Source organism: Antedon mediterranea, chromosome 7 (assembly GCF_964355755.1).
Source record: "Antedon mediterranea chromosome 7, ecAntMedi1.1, whole genome shotgun sequence".
NCBI lineage: Eukaryota > Metazoa > Echinodermata > Crinoidea > Comatulida > Antedonidae > Antedon > Antedon mediterranea.
The window spans coordinates 2848513-2867274 of record NC_092676.1 but is presented as its reverse complement, the minus strand read 5'-3'; the positions used below and the strand labels follow the sequence as shown (position 1 = coordinate 2867274).

General features: G+C 31.4%; 1 protein-coding gene across 2 annotated transcripts in view; it reads left to right on the top strand.

The window, feature by feature from the left end:
* Window positions 1-18762, top strand: part of LOC140054658 (double-stranded RNA-specific adenosine deaminase-like) — a 51822-nt gene that overhangs the window by 16837 nt on the left and 16223 nt on the right. Inside the window, exon 1 of one of the 2 annotated variants that reach the window (XM_072099733.1) lies at window positions 18640-18710. The exons of the other annotated variant lie outside the window; for it this stretch is intronic. The gene's annotated coding sequence lies outside the window, so the exon portion shown is untranslated. Of the gene's footprint in view, window positions 1-18639; window positions 18711-18762 lie in introns of those variants that run through there. 2 annotated transcript variants of the gene reach the window in all.

Sequence of the window (18762 nt, the reverse complement as noted above, 5' to 3'; positions counted from 1 at the left end):
ACAGCTAAGCACAGTGTTTGAATCTAGAAGCATGTACGATACGAGGCAGTATTCACTTTAGGTTCCGATAGTTGTACACTGATCTTAATGTCTCTGGTAGTTTTATCCACTCTTTGGAACTTTTGGAAAGGTTTATAATTTATCATACCTTCTAATGAATGAGTGCATTACAGCAAATCGCAAGTTTTTCTAGTTGACTTAAGTTCATGTTGAAGAAAGGAATATATTTTTTAACGTTATGATGAAAAAGATGAAGTTATTTATACTCTGAGGAAACGTTTTCAAACAATTGAACTTTTACTAAATAGATATTTATTTGTGTTTTGCAACTAAATTATTTGAGTTAGTATGGAAGGGGCATCCAGATCAGTTCAAATTGTGGACCCTAACGCGGAGGAAGGTTACACAAAACATGAGTTGTTGCACAGAATGGTAAGACAAAGAGTACTTTTTCTAATTTGTTTAAGTTTATAATGCAATTCAGCTTTTAAGAATGTAAAGAAGTTTTCTCCAGCTGACAAAGTAAACATAACAGTAAACAATTAGAATTAAAGTCATTAATAAATTTTAAGATAGTCAGAGTTTAAGTTTAGTTGTTTTGAATTTCTTTCTAGCATTTGCTGTAACAAATCACATTAAAAAAAAAATAAACCTATATTGTTAATAATTCTTTAGTTTACTGAAATTTTAAAAAGTAAACATTTTATCAATCTTTTTTTCCATTTCTAAAAGTTAATTGCAGTGATAATAAAAGTTTTTAAAATAAGTTTTAAATTTAACAATATTGATATTCTTTCATAATAGAAAGTTGTTTTTCTGTAAAGAAATCAAATTAAAAAAAAGATCTTTATTAACTATTACTTAATTCTAAAATCAATATCCACATTCTGCGTTTATTGTGACATATATCAGAAGGTTTAATTCTTAATATTTACCGTCTGACTTGGCTTTCTTATTTCACCAAAGAATAGATTTCTAAGATAACTAACAAAATGGTTGAACTGCAAATTGATTTTTTTTTTTAATTAAAACTGTAATCAAATTGTGGATTAAATTTAATGAAATTGTGGTTTAAATATAATCTGTTAAAGTATTGATTGAAGATTATAAGACATTGGTATTTGTATATGCAGCCTGATATGTCTGTGTTTATTTTTATCGAGTTGTTTTAAATATTATTGTTGGACGCTGAAAGAGATGGATTTATTTCAGGCTGTTTTTATGGATTATGATTGTATATTACACCTTATTGAAATGTTTTCAGTTAGTCAGTAGAACAGTGCGACTACTCCAATTTTCAACAACAATCTGTTTAAGGAATTGTATAAGCATGGAGATAAGATAGTACTGAAGATCAAGGTAAAGAATCGAAGAAGGATTTGATTAAAAAAAGATTTGATCAGAAAAGACTAGATAAGATAGGATTAGATAAGAAAGTATTAGATAAGATAATAAAGGATTGATTGAAAAAGGATTGGTTGAGCAAGGATTGGATTAGAAAGGATTGGATTAGAAAGGATTGGATAAGTGTAGATTGGATTACTTTAGAAAGGATTAGATAAGATAAGAAAGTATTGGATTAGAAAGGATTAGATTAGAAAGGATTGGATTAGAAAGGATTGGATATTGGAAAAGAATTGGATAAGAGTGGTTTGGATTACTTTAGAAAGATTGGATAAGAAAAAAATAGATAAGAAGGGATTGGAAAAGATAGGATTGGATAAGAAAGGATTGATTAGTAAGCATCTTAATTTGCCATATAAATTACATTAATCGAAAATTAATATAGATTATGGTTGATTAAGATTGTAATTCTATTGTGAATAATTATTGAAGACACGTCTTTAAGTAAATACTTGAATGTCACTATTGAATTTCTTGAGTGGCCTAATGATGGTTAATGTTCCGATATTTTGATGTCTAAAAAAACAAACATGTGCACGTACTGATCAAATACCAATTAGCATATTCAAGATCAATACGCTTCAATTACTATTATTTTGCTTACGTTGGTTTTTAGAAGTAGATTTTGGATGTCAGACACGAGAGATTGCCTTTCATGTTAAGTATTGACTGGATGTCCATGCATTGGCTTTGTTGTCAAAAAGAATCATTATATCAATGCTTTATCAGTGTCAGTGTCATCCTTTACTGGCTTTGGCATCTGAAACAGACTATTGTTATTGGCATTAAATTCATATGGTCTTGCTTTATGCTTTAGAAGCGTCAGACTGCCAAACTTATTGCTTTGGTGACAAAAGTGTCAGACTTCAAAACTTACTTGTTTTGAAGAAAAAATTGTCAAACTTCCAAACTTGCTTGTTTTTAGGAAAAAATCGTCAGACTTCCAAACTTACCTGTTTTGGTGACAAAAGCGTCAGGCTTACAAACTTACTTGTTTTGGTGACAAAAAGTGTCAGGCTTTCAAACTTACTTGTTTTGGTGACAAAAGCGACAGATTTTCAATCTAACTTTAAAAAATGGCAGAGTTTTGTTTTATTCCCAAGTACTGGATTTAAGCGGGAGATTCTGTTAGTAGTGGTTGATGAACTCTTCAATTCTTCTGCTAATGTCTGTATAAAGGAACAATCTCTGGAATCAGATGCAGCAGATATGGCTATATTTCGTTTTACATAAGATTTAAAACTTTTTGCCTCAAGCAAAATAACCCGCAATATTTTAAAATGTATTCCGTAATTACAAAGAATAATAGCTGTCATTCGGCCAAGAGTTCAATGTTCATATCCGCATCTCGGTTGATGATTCTGTATATCTTTCATGAATTAGGCATTGAAAGAATTTTCAATAAAATATCTGGAACAACTAAACATAAACATTATTGATATTGACAAGGTACTAGGGGAACATTAGTTTTTCATCAAACTTTTGTCACTTTTAATCATTTCTTTTATGTTAGCTGTTCTAGATTTTCATTAAATAAACTTTAATATTCTATTACAAAAATAAGGTATATTTTCTTATATTAAATGTTTTCCTTGATGCGTTCCTTATTACTGGTTTAGAAGTAATTTGTAGCATTTTCTTAGCTTCTGTAGGTGTACAATATTTTGTTATTAATCTTGACAGTGTATAGGTCAGTATTTGTTTTAAAAAAACTGGGACAAATCTGGTTATTTCGCTAATAATAAATGGCATACCATATTATAAATAACGGTTTTCATTGGAATTGCTTTTGCTATTTATCTGTGACGGGTAATAAAGGCAGAAGAAAAGAACATAAAAAGTGATTTATTTGTTCGCACACAATATCTACGGAATGCTATATTGTGGATTATAATTATGAAGAATTTGATGTATAGACCTTGTAACCTTGTTTAACGTTGATAGACTTGCAGCATAGTTCTTCAACCCTCGTCCCTTTCCGTACACCAATTTTTTCTCAATTTCGCCATTTCTGAAAGAAAATAAATCCGTTTTAATAAAATATATTGAAAAAAACAATTATTTCTTTTTCGATCAACGAAACACAAATTTCCACAAATGTATTTATTATTTATGCTAATTTTATAAATGCAGCTTAAAGAACAAAGCTTTTTCTTATTTTTTATCATTTATTTATTGTTTATGAAAGTTCATTCGGGCTTTATTATTTTTTAAAATAAAATCTGTTTATATCACTATTTTTATGAATTAAAATTAATAAAAGAATATGAAAATAGACCGTAATAACATTAATTTTTTCTGTTTTTCAATAAAAGATAAAAAACAAAGCTTTAGTGCGTACACAAATAACTAAATTGCTTAAAACAATCTTCTTCCAGCTAGATAATTTGATTTAAAAGGTTTATTACTGCTAACGAGTAAGATGATACAGATTACGCACAAGTTCATTTGTCTGTAGGATTAGTTTGAAGTGATTAAGTTTAAATGGCAGTCGTTAGGCCAGGTACTAGAAGCCTTTCGCGCCACAGGGTTCTCAATCTTCCAACCTGACATTGTACTTTTGATGGCCTAGCAATGATAGATTAAACTATTGTAATGTTGTCCTAAAAGAAGTCCTAATAATCAAAGATATTCTGATTGGACGATAATGTACAAACTGGTAGTTACTGTCGAGTGGTTGTTTTCAGTTAAAGTTAAAAGTGTTTAATTATATCAATAAAAATACTTTATTAAAAAGGTATTTATTGTATTATTTATAGTACCACTGTATGAACGTGGGTAGTCAGTCTGCCCTGGAGTGTATGCAAATTGATTTCAGTGTGTGATTCTACTGAATTTTGGTTGCTATTATGAAAAAACGCCAAGTCAGATCTGGTAGTATCAAACAATGGAGAATTGAGTAACGCAACTACAGTCTTCCGATTTCATTGAAGGCAAAAAAAGTTTTAACATATTTCAGTTTTCTAATCATATGGCATTACGATAAGGCAATCGGACTAGCATGGGAGAGGCATATTTTATAGACCTGTCTGTGCCATATTACTTGTATCCCTAGAAAAGCGCGTCCTTCAGATGGGACATGTACATACAATGCACATGTGTATGATCGTAAACCTAGTAAAGCTATTCAAGAAAAGTATTTAATAAATCCCTGGTCTGTTGATCATGGTAGGAAACACAAAATGGCTGCCATGGTTTCATAAAGGGCCTAATCCAAAATTTCCTCATGTCATCGAATAATAATACATTTTACTTGCAATCACTGACAGTGTTTTTTCCAATAGTTGATGGATTTATTCTAGAGACTTCTTAATGCTAGTAAAACTAGTAAAAGCTGATTATTAACGATGTATGCACACAGCATATTAAAACATTTTATGTGTAGGATTAGGGAAAAACTGTAATCTTTCTTGATATGAACACATTTTGAATATAAAAATATTATTTTGTTAAATATAAGTATAAATTTCATAATTTTTGTGAGCTATAACAGTATTGTTATTATTCCGTGTTATTTCTTTATTACCTCATGTACCTTTACATTTTTTCTACATTGGTCAGATATTAAAATTTACCCAAAGGATGGCCTAGATATTATATGACAAATTTGTACAATAAAAATATGCTATTTCTGTATAGATAACTTGATAAAGGAAACCTATATTCCAAAATGTAAAAAAAAAATATTTTTACGACTTTTATTGTTATGAGAATAAACATTTATTTTTAAGCAGTTCATCTTTTATGTAGGCTATTAGATTTTTTTTGTGTGTTATATCCAATGTTTTATGAGGTTGAAATTACTGGGTATAATTCATAACCTGTGAGGAATTTAGGCCTATATTAAAAGTCTTTGTCTACACTATCAAACTTTATGAGACAAAAAAATATGATGTGCCCATATATGGACACGATGATATCATATCACTACCATATTTAGGCATATCACTATCATATTTGGGCACATCACATTTTTGTTGTCAAACTAATTTGATACTGTAGACAGAGCTTAACAATTTGCCATCATTTAACAAAATTACAACCTGATTGAATGGGGCACAAAAGATTTCTTATATTAAAATAAGTTACTTACAAAATAACAGCACTCGGTAAATTTTCTGATTGACAGCTTGTCAAATTCTGTCAAAATTAGTATTTTTAAAGAATGTTTATTGGTTAAAAACATTTGTAATCACATCATGAAATTGTTGGTTTACCTCCGAAAGCAATATGTTACCATTTTGTCAGGTAGATCGACAAAGTATTGCTATTCCTAATTACGGATGTGGCATGTGTTTGTCTGAATGTCAGAGTTCAAATCCATTCCCATCATTAAGAGGAGAGAGGAACATGTTTTGTTATCGGCTACTAATGAAAATACATGTGTCTGCAATTACTGGCTGTGTTGGTTTTTTTTTTCTGTATTTTAATGCATAGCCATTGTGTCTTTAGATTTACATTAAGGCCAATTTACGAGCAGTAATGGTAATACAAAGATAGAATCTGTTATTCCTTATGATCATTTACACACAACGCGGAGAGGACGGGCATTTTTTTTTTGCTTAGGACCGATACAGATTCTACGTGGGACAATGCATGCGGTTTTCTATTCTATATTTTTATTTCGCGATTACCGGGTGTCTGTATAAATTGGCCTTAAGCCTGTAGATACTCTTAAATTATTGTAGTTACTATGGAATAATTTAAATGAATTTGTTTTTAAAATACTATAGCAGTTCTTTTAGGTAAGCATTTAAAAATAGTGAAGTAATCCAAAAAGATATCTAGCACGATCAATGCGAGCTGATGGCAATAATTCAAGTTATTAAAGTGTTAGTAGGTAACTATTTATAGTTGATTCTAACCATTCAAATGTTTTCAAAATATATCTGTTAGTTGGAAGACTTCAATCCCTATGCTTGGAATCTTGGAATTGGATTTGTACAAATGATTATCAAGACATTTAGACTGACTTTATTGAAATAAATGATTGTACATTTTCTGTGACGTTTGTTTGATAAAGAACTCTCCTGGTTGTGAGTTCATAAGTTGATTCTTAAGCTCTGTCTACACTATCAAACTAGTTTGAAAAAAAGTGTGATGTGCCAAAATATGGTAGTGATATGACATCATCATGTCCATAAACATATCACATTGTTTTGTCACATAAAGTTTGATAGTGTAGACAGAGTTTAAGGGCCATTTCTACTACTAAGAAACAGCATGCTATACCACAGTATTTTAAAATAAATATAACTATTATTTTTTGCCAGCTCAACAAGCAAATTTTTACAATTTTTTTAGAAAGTTTTGATTTTCTATGTTGGAGTACGGTTCTAAAGATTTCAGTTTGATATTGACTCAATTGGCTTAATTAATAAAGTAGTAACTATTAACCTAGTGTTTATTGGTAAAGCAATTCTAGACTTGCCATCCAATCCATCAAGCTAGAAAAAAGCATAATTTTTAGGCATTTTTAAATGAAAGGTTTCAACAATTAGGTACATATAGTAGCACTATTCTATATGAGCAATCTTGTAAATATTCTTTGTGTAGTAGAAAAACATTAACTTGTTGACTTCACAATCGTTTTGCGATTGATTTCCACAATCGTAAAAAGTTTAAAACCTTCATATAATTCATGTGAACATTAGTTAAACCTAATCTGTCTGAAAAATTACTCTTTTAAACAGCAAATGTGGTGAATGTCTATTTAATTTATTACTTTTTCACGGAAATTGACATGATTAAAATTAAAGTGCCTTGTAAGCAACTACAACTTGCCGTGTAACATGATAATATATATGATATGAAGCTAATAATTAAAAGGGACATTGTATTTCAAAGTTCTACATGATAACATGTGCTGTACAAGATTAATCAACTTATTCACTTGGAATGTATGAAAATGAACTCTAGTTCAATAGATAACATTATGTAAAGTCATTGCAGTTTTTGAATTATTAGTATAGGGGAACCCCTATTAAGGGGACACCGTCGAGACTCAAAAGATTGTCCTCTTAATAGAGGTGTCCCTCAGGGCTTGTCCATATAGTGTTAAAACATTATATTGCCCCTTATTCTTTTCATGATAAAGTGTCCCATGATTAGAGATGTCCCCAGGGATTGGCCATAGTGTTGAAACATATTATTTCCCTTTATATTTTTCACAGGAAAGCGTCCCCAGAATAGAGGTGTCCTCTGAATAGGAGTTGGCCATAAAGTTAAAACATTACATTGCAGCGCATTCTTTTCATGAGAAAGTGTCCCCTTGATAGAGGTGTCCCTGAATGTGGAGTTGTGGCTTGGTGGTTATGATCCTTGGCTACCAATCTATCCAAGGGTCCTGGGTTGAAGTCCTGTCACATGTCAGGATTTTTTTCTAAGGACAAAATTACAACTCCACTCCCAAAGACTTGTAATAAAACTTTGTTTATGTAGAGCATCTTGTGTATATGTTTTTCTTGTGAACCTCTGAGGGTCCCTAATGATCAGCAATTGCTGAATGGATCATCCTCATTAAATATGGTCAAAACAAACCAACAAACAAACAAATTAACTAAAATTTCCACAAAAAAAAAGTTTATATAGCGAGACAATTTAAAATGAATATGTTATAATAAATGACAAGTTCAAATACGTTTAAATAAATAAAATTGACACAACATTGCATTACTTATACTTCAACTACAGTACTGTTTTGAACTGTAGTGAAATTTTGATTTTATTAGATAGATAAATATAGTGTACTTGCACTGTACTGTATTTGTAGTGGTATGGCAACTGCTGGTAAGGAAATTAGAAATAGTGGTATACATGAGACCTGGACTATATTGTACCCAGCTTAGTGAACACAAGTTGGTGCTGAGACAATTGCTATGTGATTGATACTATGATTTAATGTGTTGTCTCAGAGGGCCTTACCTTACCTCGGCTCTATCATTCCTTGTCAGATGTAGCCCGCCTGAAGCCTTTCGTTTCTGTGCTGTCCTAGCCCAAGTAGAATATGATTTCATCCTTCCATCTGTGTCTTTGTCTTCCTCTTCTTTTGCTGATTCTCAGCTGCCACTGCCATTCTGTCAATCTTTTGGTCCATCTGTTGTCTTCTCTTCTTCCTATGTGACCTGGCCATCGCCATTTGGCTTCTTTTACTTTGTCCATTATATCTTTTGTGAATTTTCTTATCACAGTGTTTTAAATTTTTTGTTTTAATGTGACCTCAAACATTCTCTTTCCATTTTTCGTTCCATTTTTCTTTCCATTTCTCTTTTCATATCATTGTCAGAAGCACTTGAATGCCCTTTAATAATAGGAGTAATTAGAGAGTTCTAACAACTATAGTTTATGGGGCAGAGACATGGGCAACAACGAAAGAGATGGAACAAAAATTGATAACAACACAAAGAGCGATGGAAAGAAAATTGGTAAATCTATCAATACGAGACAGAGTAAAGCATAGTGAGATACGGAAAAGAACAAAAGTCAAAGACATCATGGTAAAGATCAAAGAATTGAAATGGACATGGGCAGGACACATAGCCAGAAGAGACGACAACAGATGGACGAAGAGATTGAATGAATGGCAGCCAAGGACAGGGAGAAGAAGAAGAGGACGGCAAAAAAGAAGATGGCGTGACGATATAACAACGTACATGGAAACGGCAACATGGGAAAGATCGGCAAGGAACAGAACTAAATGAAAACAGCTGAAGGAGGCCTTCACACAGCAGTGGGTGAAATAGGCTATGAGATAAGAGATGAGAATTAGAGAGTTACTTTGTTAGATCAGGTAGTTTAGTTAAATTGACTACTTTAATGTATTTTGGCATCAATACATTATAGGTCTCAATCAAATTTGATATTCCAAATGAAAGATGTTAAATATGCTTTTGACATATGCGACTATTCTGAGTAACTCAAACGAGATTCTGTACAGTAATGGAAGATGTTGATGACATTCCCCTAAGTTCAACGAGTTAAGTTGCCTCAGGAATCTATCATCGGCCTTTGATTTGTGGCAATCAAAAACAAGACAGCAAACGATACAGTATTATTTTGTATGATATTATATATCTAGTAATTTTATTGATCAAATTGTAAACCCTGTAGTTAGCTCAGAGCCGACATCATCAGCCCCTCAGATGACCTTGCAGTGTCACATGATCAATCTACGCGATTACTCAATTTTCTTTATTGCCATTCCACTTTCTTCTTTTCCACATTAGCTTCTTTAACTCAACCAGTTGCGAAACCGTATACTTAGTGCATATTGTTATTAGCCAATCACCCTCCAGCACAAGTTTAGTTTTGTAATTGGCTAAATTAACAATTTAAATTTTGATTGTTTAGCTGTAAACGTTTCCTTTTACAATGGCGGTACGCAAGAATCTTTGCCAATTTCTGATATGAAATTCTTTACAATATTCTATTTTAAATGATCGCTATTCTAGATTGAATTTGTGAGTTATATTTAATTCACAAGGGTGCATGTTTCTTTTCTTAGAATGGCATATCTAATTTACGTTCTGAATATTTTTAAATCGGGATAAGGATAAACAGAAAGATAGGTAAAGAAACTAGGGCATTGATTTGGTTGTTATAATTACATTTGTACATTAATTGCCATACAAAAATCATCATGGCATATTTGAATATTCTTTAGCAAACAAAATCTCTCTAATATAAACTGCTACCTTAAAATGATCAACTATTTAAAACTTCTAGAAATTTACATTTTTTTCCACAAACAAATATTTACTACCGCAGTTCTCTAACTAGCAAAATGAGCAAGCCAACTAGAAATTAATTCTACAAAAAGTTTAATTTATAAAAATTGGCACATCAAGCTAATGTAAGTAAAAGACCCCAATTGAAATAAGCATTTTGTGCTATCCTAGAAAATATTCTTCTAAATGTATTTCTCTCTATGTCAGTAGTTAATGTAGTTAATTAATTAATTCAAATTTATTCAAATCTTTGCACGACTGTATTAAAGTAATCTTTTTTTCTCAAAAAATTACCACCAGCAAACAAATAGCTACCTGGGGAAAAAATGAAAAAAATACTAGCAAATTACTACAAGTTTGCTTGAGTGAATTTTGAGCCCAGTGAAGCCTAGGTTTATAGATTTTGATTAAGTTTTTTACAGTGTAACAGTTCTCTTTTAATTTAGTTATAAACTATAACTTGATAAAAAGATTATTTTAGGATATAATACATACACTAGGTATACACTTGTAGACAGCCATGCATATCAGGTATCTCTCAAAAACTTTTTTGTTGTTGCTTATTTTATTTTGTATCTCCATTGAGATCCAGCCACTTGTACCCACAGCATTGTCATTTTTTATTGCTTATTTATTTTGTATCTCCATTGAGATCCAGCCACTTGTACCCACAGCATTGTCATTTTTTCAGTAATTTTCCTTTGGATTTATATTATTTATAAATATATATTTTATCTAAAATTATTCAGTGGATCCTCCGGTATTTCTTTTGGTGTGTAGGATTGTCAAATTTCTACAAGTGACAAAATGTCTTTTTCTTTAAATAAACTAATTATTAACTATCTTTATTTGGAGTACTCTTGTTTGGACATATTCAGTGAATCTTCTGGTTGTTCTCTAAAGATCTAAGGTCTGTCTACACTATTAAACTAGACCCCATTTACACTTCAGCTTTTAGCGAGCCCGAGGCCGGCTCCGAGCCAAAAGTGCACAAGTGTAAACACTCTGGGAACAACCGAGCCGGCTCAATTTTGAGCCTAGTCTAGAGTAGGCTTCGGGCCGGCAATTGCGGGCTTGGGGCCGGCACTTCGTATAGTGTAAACACTCGCGGTCATAAAATGAACGTTCTGGGTCAACTATAGCTTTAAGTTTACGAAACTTATTGCTGATGAATCGGAAATTCTTCATTGAAATTAAATTGGTGAAGATGTATACGCCTTTTTCACGAAACGAAGACATCTTCGATCTATGACAAACAATGCCGTGCAACGAAGCGTAACCAACAGAAATAACATAGCGTTTTCAGGGGATTTCAGGACACCCGGCGCATATGCTTATAAACTGTGGTGTTTTTTCGATGGACTTAAGAAGTGAAAAAAAAAAATTATAATTTTTTTTAATCACACAGTTATATAGGCTAATCTTTAAAGAACATTTTACAGTAAAAATTTTGTCCATACGACTGTCCGTTGAGGAGTTACAAATTTTTAAGTAACTTTTCCTCCGAAAATAGGCTGAAAACGCTATGTTATTTCTGTTAGTTACGCTTCGTTGAACGGCATTGTTTGTGTTTTCATCGATCGAAGATGTCTTCCGTTTCGTAAAAAAGGGGCGTATTATCTACTACTATTCTTTAGAAAACGAGACGCAAACATTGGTAGTAAAGCAATAATACAATTGTTTTGATCCATATTAAATACCGTTATTTGATTTTTTTTTTGATAAAGTTGATAGGCCTAGGCCTAGGCTAGTGTAGATCGACAACTTTTTAACTTTTTAAGACGCACATGAGCGGATATGACGTGAATGTAGCGAAATCGTATCATCGAGCACTCTTCCGCGAGAGCAAGTGTAAACACAATAGTAGGGGCCCGAGGCCGGCTTTTTGGGTAAGTGTAAACACATTGCAGGCTAAAAAGAAAGCCGGCGTCGGGCCGACTTCGGGCCGGCTAAGAAATCGTCGATGAAGTGTAAATGGGGTCCTAGTTTGACAAAACAAGTGTGATGTAAGTGCCCAAATATGGTAGTGATATACCCAAATATGGTAGTGATATGACATCATCATGTCCATGTGGACACATCACATTTTTTTGTCAAATAAAGTTTGATAGTGCAGACAGAGCTTTAGTGCATGGGATTGTTATCAATACCAGAAGGAGTCTCTTTTAATTAAAGTAAACTTCAACAAGTGACAAAACTTTACCTGTCTTCACGTTCTTTAGTAAGTCATCAGTCATTTCTTGCGTACAGTACAGTAATAAGTACCAGTTGACTGATAGGCGAGTATAGTAGTGTTTGATTGACAGCTCGTTCGAATGTGCTGATTGATGGGGTAGATAAGTGGTAAATGATTGGCAGCTGATTATATGTGCCTTTCGGTCTCGTTTACAACCGACAGATAAAAAACATGCCGAAATTTTTAAAACCACGCTGCCGAATTAATAGGTCCAAATTTATAATGATATACGTTACAAAAAGAAAAAGAAAACTGAGGTCGCTGTGAAATTGATGTTCTGACCGTCCTACTTCAGGAATATAAAAAGGACAAAATCGATTTACAGCAAAATCTGATACTAGAGGCAAGATCACGTAGCAAGATTGAAGTTACACCATTGATTTTGTAAATAGTATCTAAAAAACTTCATTTATAAAATTGGTTTTACTCGTATTTACACGTATGTGAAATTTGTCTGATTTGGTAATAAAACTGAATTATATTAGACTTGATTAAGATCACATGTTTTATAGGAGAAGTAAAATAAATCAAATTTGTAATAATTTTGGAAGCTTTTACTTGAAAATCTAAACCCAGATGCAATAAAAATGTGTGTTCTTGATATATTTGATTTGATTAAGGTTTCCATTGTGGGAATTTGCTTCCATAGTAAATTTATTTAGTAGAATTTCTTATATAAAATTCAAATAATATGGACTGACTCTTCTAAATATACTGTACCTTCCCAACAATTGGATGAAGGTAATAGTGTTCTCAACTGATACCATGTCAGGTATTTATTTATTTTTTAAAACACATTCTTGTTTATAACAAGACCATCCAATTATGGCTTATGAGTGAACAAATATTTAAGATACCAATTAAAAAAACACTGATAAAACAAATTAACAAGTTTTTACAGTCTTACAACATCAAATAAATATCGACCAAATAAGCATAGGACTCAACATCTTTTTTTTCTTGAACAATTTGTTTGGTTCTAAAGGTTCTACTGTGTATTGTCGCAGTAACAACATTTTCACGCTGCTGCTCTAGCCCGCTACGTCACACGAGATTACTCATTCATTAGATGAAATCAAGCAGCAGTATAGTACTACACTTTGACATTTTTGTTAAAATGGAAACTCGACTATAATTTATAGGTACCACCTGTTGAATCCAAAAAAACGGCTGGGAAAAGAGTCTAATGACAAATCCCAAAGCATTTCTGGTATTTATGAGTCCCATGATATTACTATAATTCACTGTCAGATAAACATTGAATTATTATCAAAACAGTCCATTGAAGTTTTTGTTTGTAATAGGATACTTAGGATAAGTATCTAGGCTTGATGAAGTGACCCGCAGACTTGACCTTAGCAATAACAATAAGAGTGCAGCGTTTTTTATAAGAAATATTCTTGTTTAAAGTAGTGTTGTAATCAGTTTGATCTAGTTACTGAAAATGTACAAAAAGAAACACAAATGTAGTTTTACAAAAGTCATTTAAACTTAGCAAGTATTGAATTTCATGATTCAAAAATTTGAATTTTTCTGCTTAACTTTTATGCTACATAAAATAGCAATTAAAGTGTATTTTCATAAAATTCTGATCAAGAAATAATCCATCCCTTGAAGTCAACGAACTGAAAATTTACCTAAATGCGACGGACATCAGTGGACGTTAATTCTTTTGCAAGCATAATTAATATTTTTGTGAATAATTTCACACTTTTAAATTATGCATTATGTTCATATTTCTTAAATCTTTTTATTCTCCCTTGACTGCAGACTTATATTAATGTTCTCAGTAATATTCATGTGTTATCAAGGAATAATTTAAATTATTTATTGGAAGATTATGCTTTACAGCCAACATGTCCTCGATATTTCGTACAACAAAAGAAAGTAAGTTAGACACCAAAACTACATTTTCATATACAATTTGTTGTAAAAATATGTTAGAAATCAAATTGTTTTTTTTAAGAATTTTGTTTAGTAAATATATAAATCTTTATTCTGGAATAATTCTTTCAAAGTAAAGTACTGGTTTGCAAGAGGTCCTAATTAAGCCATAAAAGAAAAAAACTATTTTATATTACAACTTTTCTAAATCTCTGTCTAAACTATCAAACTAGTTTGACAAAAAAAAAGTGATATTCCAAAATATAGAAGTGATATGACATCATCATGTCCATATCATTTTTTTTTTCACATAAAGTTGAATAGTGTAGACTGAGCTAGAATAATAACATGATTTGTGACAATGATCAGTGTTATAAAGATAACACCAGGCTGGCATAATGATAAAGAGATTTTGTTTTTTTAAACTTCCAACAATTGTTATAACGTTGGGAAAAAATTTCAGTTTTTATGATTAGACTGGCATAACCTTATGTGATACTTGTAATAAGTTATATGTAATTAATACTAAATAGTAATGTTTATCTTTGTTTTTATTTCTTCGTCAATAAGGTATGTAATAAAAAAAATTCTCTCTTTTGTATTTCATATTTGTTATAATAAATGATATAATTTATTATTTTGAAAAATGCACTTTTGTACTATAAGTGTGCCACCCGGATCTAAAGGTGTGAATCCAAAAAAATAGATATATCAAAACGCATGAAATGCTGTCTTTAACAACTTTATTTCCTTCACTTCAAACAAAGACATATTCAATGTCAAGGATTCGATATCTTTGCACGAATAATCTTTATTTGATTTCTTAAATTATGCAAAATATGAATTTTTTATTTTCCCTTGGCTATGTAATATAGACTAAAAATACCATTAATATTAATGCGATGTTATGAATAATGCAAAATATATATGACATATTAGACTTTACATGAATGTATAAAATCTAAAATAACTATTTTGATAAGTTAGGAAAAGACATTGTAGGGGATGTTTTAACTATTATATTACAATAATGTCAAACGTCAAATTAACAAAAATGAATAAAAGAACAATTTTGTTTTAAATCGGTTTTTGGTTGTTGGTCATTATAAACAAAAATGACATTGCAACTTAATTGTACAGTACAACCTGAAGACATTTTCTCTTTAACTTTTTCAGTACTTATTTCTATAACAGATTATTAGATTCCTAGAGTTTTGAAGCAATGGGTGACAATGAGTATATGACTTGTTTAATAATTAAGCAGGGCCGTGAAATGTGTCAACTCCAACAGTCTACTGAGGTTAGCTTTTTAATAGATATTGTTTTCTGATAGTCCCAACGAGACCTTTTCCATCTAACCTTTACTGTCTATATTCATGTGATATTCATCGATTTTAATTTGAAACGAAAATTTAGATTTATATTGAGGTATTCATTCTGACGGATAACAAATCATATATTCAGATGCGCGTTTTTACAACTAACTGATTTATTGAGATTTAAAAACATTAATAGATCTACAGCCACTATATATTCACGATCACAAGAAGACAAGCATGGATCATATCTCTCGTCTGTTCACATTTATACTCTTCTGTGCAAGCTATGCTTCTTAAATGAACTCATTCGATTATGAATACTATTACAAGTTAATTTTCCTTTTAGTATAATTAATTAAAATTACTTAAAATTGATGAAGTTTATTTATTTGAAAATTGGAATTTTAAGTGGCAGTAGCTTTGGTCATCAGGCTAATGAAGAAAAGCACTTTAATATTAATATCTAAAAGAGAAATCCAATTAAAACAAATGATTTAAAGTGTGTTGTCTGCTTATGATTTCAGAATTATATTCCATGAAGTAGGTTATTCTAATACAATGGCTGCCATTTTGTGTCCGTTTCATGCAGTTAGCTTATCTACTGTATTTTCTCTAATTATGGCCATTTTGTGTCTGTTTCATGCATGCAGTGTAGTAACTTATCAACTACACTTGAATTAATAACGACCATTTTGTGTCTTATTCCATGTAAGTAACTTTTCTATTGTCTCATAATAACAGCCATTTTGTGTCCGTTCCATGCATACAGTGCTGTAGCTTACCTACTACATTTCACTAATAACGGCCATTTTGTATCCATACAGTAAAACATTATATAGAAATTATAATAATATTTTTAATTCAACTAGACTCATGGGTTATTCCGCTAAGTTTCTCTTTTTGTGAATTTTATTCCATTCTGTAGCATTTTAAAGAGTATTAGTTGATTGACTTCTTGTATTTTTTAATTTTAAAAAATAATTCAACTAGACTCCTAGATTATTTTTGATTTATTCAATATCGGCTTATTACAATTACAACAGAATACATAGATATACAACAAGAAACAAAAAGCCAGGATTGTCAAAAGCGAACCCAATCACTGTTTAAAGACTTTTTTAACAGAAATTAATTTAATATAAATATAATATACGATAAATGATGGTAAAAATTAAAAAAAATTAAAAATTAAAAAAGCAAAATAAAGAAAAAAAAAAGCATGTTGATCTATAAATAACATTTTTTTTCCATGCTGAAAAGAAATTATTAGTTGACTTCTTAAATTTTGTAGTACATTTGTTAATAATATGGTCTAAACGAGGGGTTTATAAAACTAAAAAACTATGAAACCCGGTAACATTGGATACAGGTTACCATATCCAACCAAACCAATTTACTAAACTCATTTAGTACATACAGGATTAACACGTCGAATCTATGACAGACTGCGATGGATAAATTATTAAAACGTTGACAGTTACACATTACAGTCACATGATGATGCTACAACATACCTCTCAAGTTTATAACTTATTGATGATTATAAATATGTCAGTTTGTATCTTTCATCGTGTTTTTTATGAGCCAATTATTACTTAGGATTTCACATTTTATAATAATGTTTTTGCTACGTTACTTTTAATCATCATGGGTATTTAGGTGCATCGACGATGATTTGGACATGATCGGTGATCACGTCCACAGCATCGGTGATCACGTCCACAACATCGTATCCCGTGTTGGCCAATGCGTCCTTGGGTATAACGGGTCTGTGTCAGTTCTTTTCACCTAGTGGGTACTTAGTAACTGTCGCATTTATTTTATGTTTTAATTCTTTGGTAGCCACATTAAGCTTTTAAAGTAAGAATATAGAAGTGGATATTAAACAAATAAAAAAGTAGTCCCATTTATTGAATTCAAAATATTAAACAGCCAACTTCTATTTAGGAGAAACTATTAATGGGACACTTTGTTGGGTCCTGACAGCGGATGTCTTTCTTAATAAAGGCAAAGAACTTATAACACAAGAATCTCCTGTTCTTCAATTTTGCATTCAAAACACAGTATCGGAAGTACAGGGTTAAAAGGTCAAACTGGGCGACGCCATTCCACAGCATGGAGCAGCGCCCCCTCCAAACTAGGAAGTCAATTACTCTACCCCCTAGAGTATTAGCAGATCCCCTCTATGATTTTGACTTTCTAATTTGATGCGGGCGCCCTACTCCTCAGTCAATTACTCTATACCCCCTAGAGCATTAGCAGATCCCCTCTATGATTTTGACTTTCTAATTTGATGCGGGCGCCCTACTCCATGGCTCACAATGGCGCCACCCATAGCTCTATTCTATCCCACAATGCCTTTCGAAATTGTTACGCGCTTCGGACGAACAGGAGATTCTTGTGTTATAAGTTCTTTGATAAAGGTTAAAGGTTGTACATTATTATATCATGAAAGCAGAGTTTGAAAGAGATGAAATAAAAAAACAGAATAAGATACAAATAACAGCATAAAATATAATGTAAAACTAACACTAGATTTCAAAGGAACAATAGTAACTATTAATGATTTTGATTATATCAAATATTTTGTAAACACTATGTGACCTTTGACATTCTGAGTTTCTATCCCATAACAAAAACTCTAAGTAGATATAGCTCTAGCTCTATACCTATTAGCCTTATAAGTTATCGCCTTAATAGATATAGCTCTATTACCTATTAAGGTACCTACTAATAAGTAGATTTTAGGCAGATTTTAGATAGGTCCTAATAGGTTTTACCTCATTAGCATAATTCAAAATCCCAACTAATAGTATTAGATAGATGTTTCACTATTTTTAATCTGTGAGTAACACAGTTGTATATATCTATCTATTGTCTACTTAATAGCTATATCAAGGGCTACCAGCGACCTATTAATAGATATAAACTGATAATAGCCAGTAACTGTTAATAAACTATCTATTTTATACAATAGATAGATATGGACTACCAGATAGCTATTAGAAATCTATAAGTATCATATCTATCAACTGTTTACTTATAATAGCTATACTAGGGCTACCAATACCCTATCAATAGACTGTTAACAAATAATTAATAGCCAGTAACTATTAATCAACTATCTATTTTATATAGCTGGTAAGTAGTCATTCCATCGTTGACTCATTGAGTTAAAATCCTTAGTAGGCGA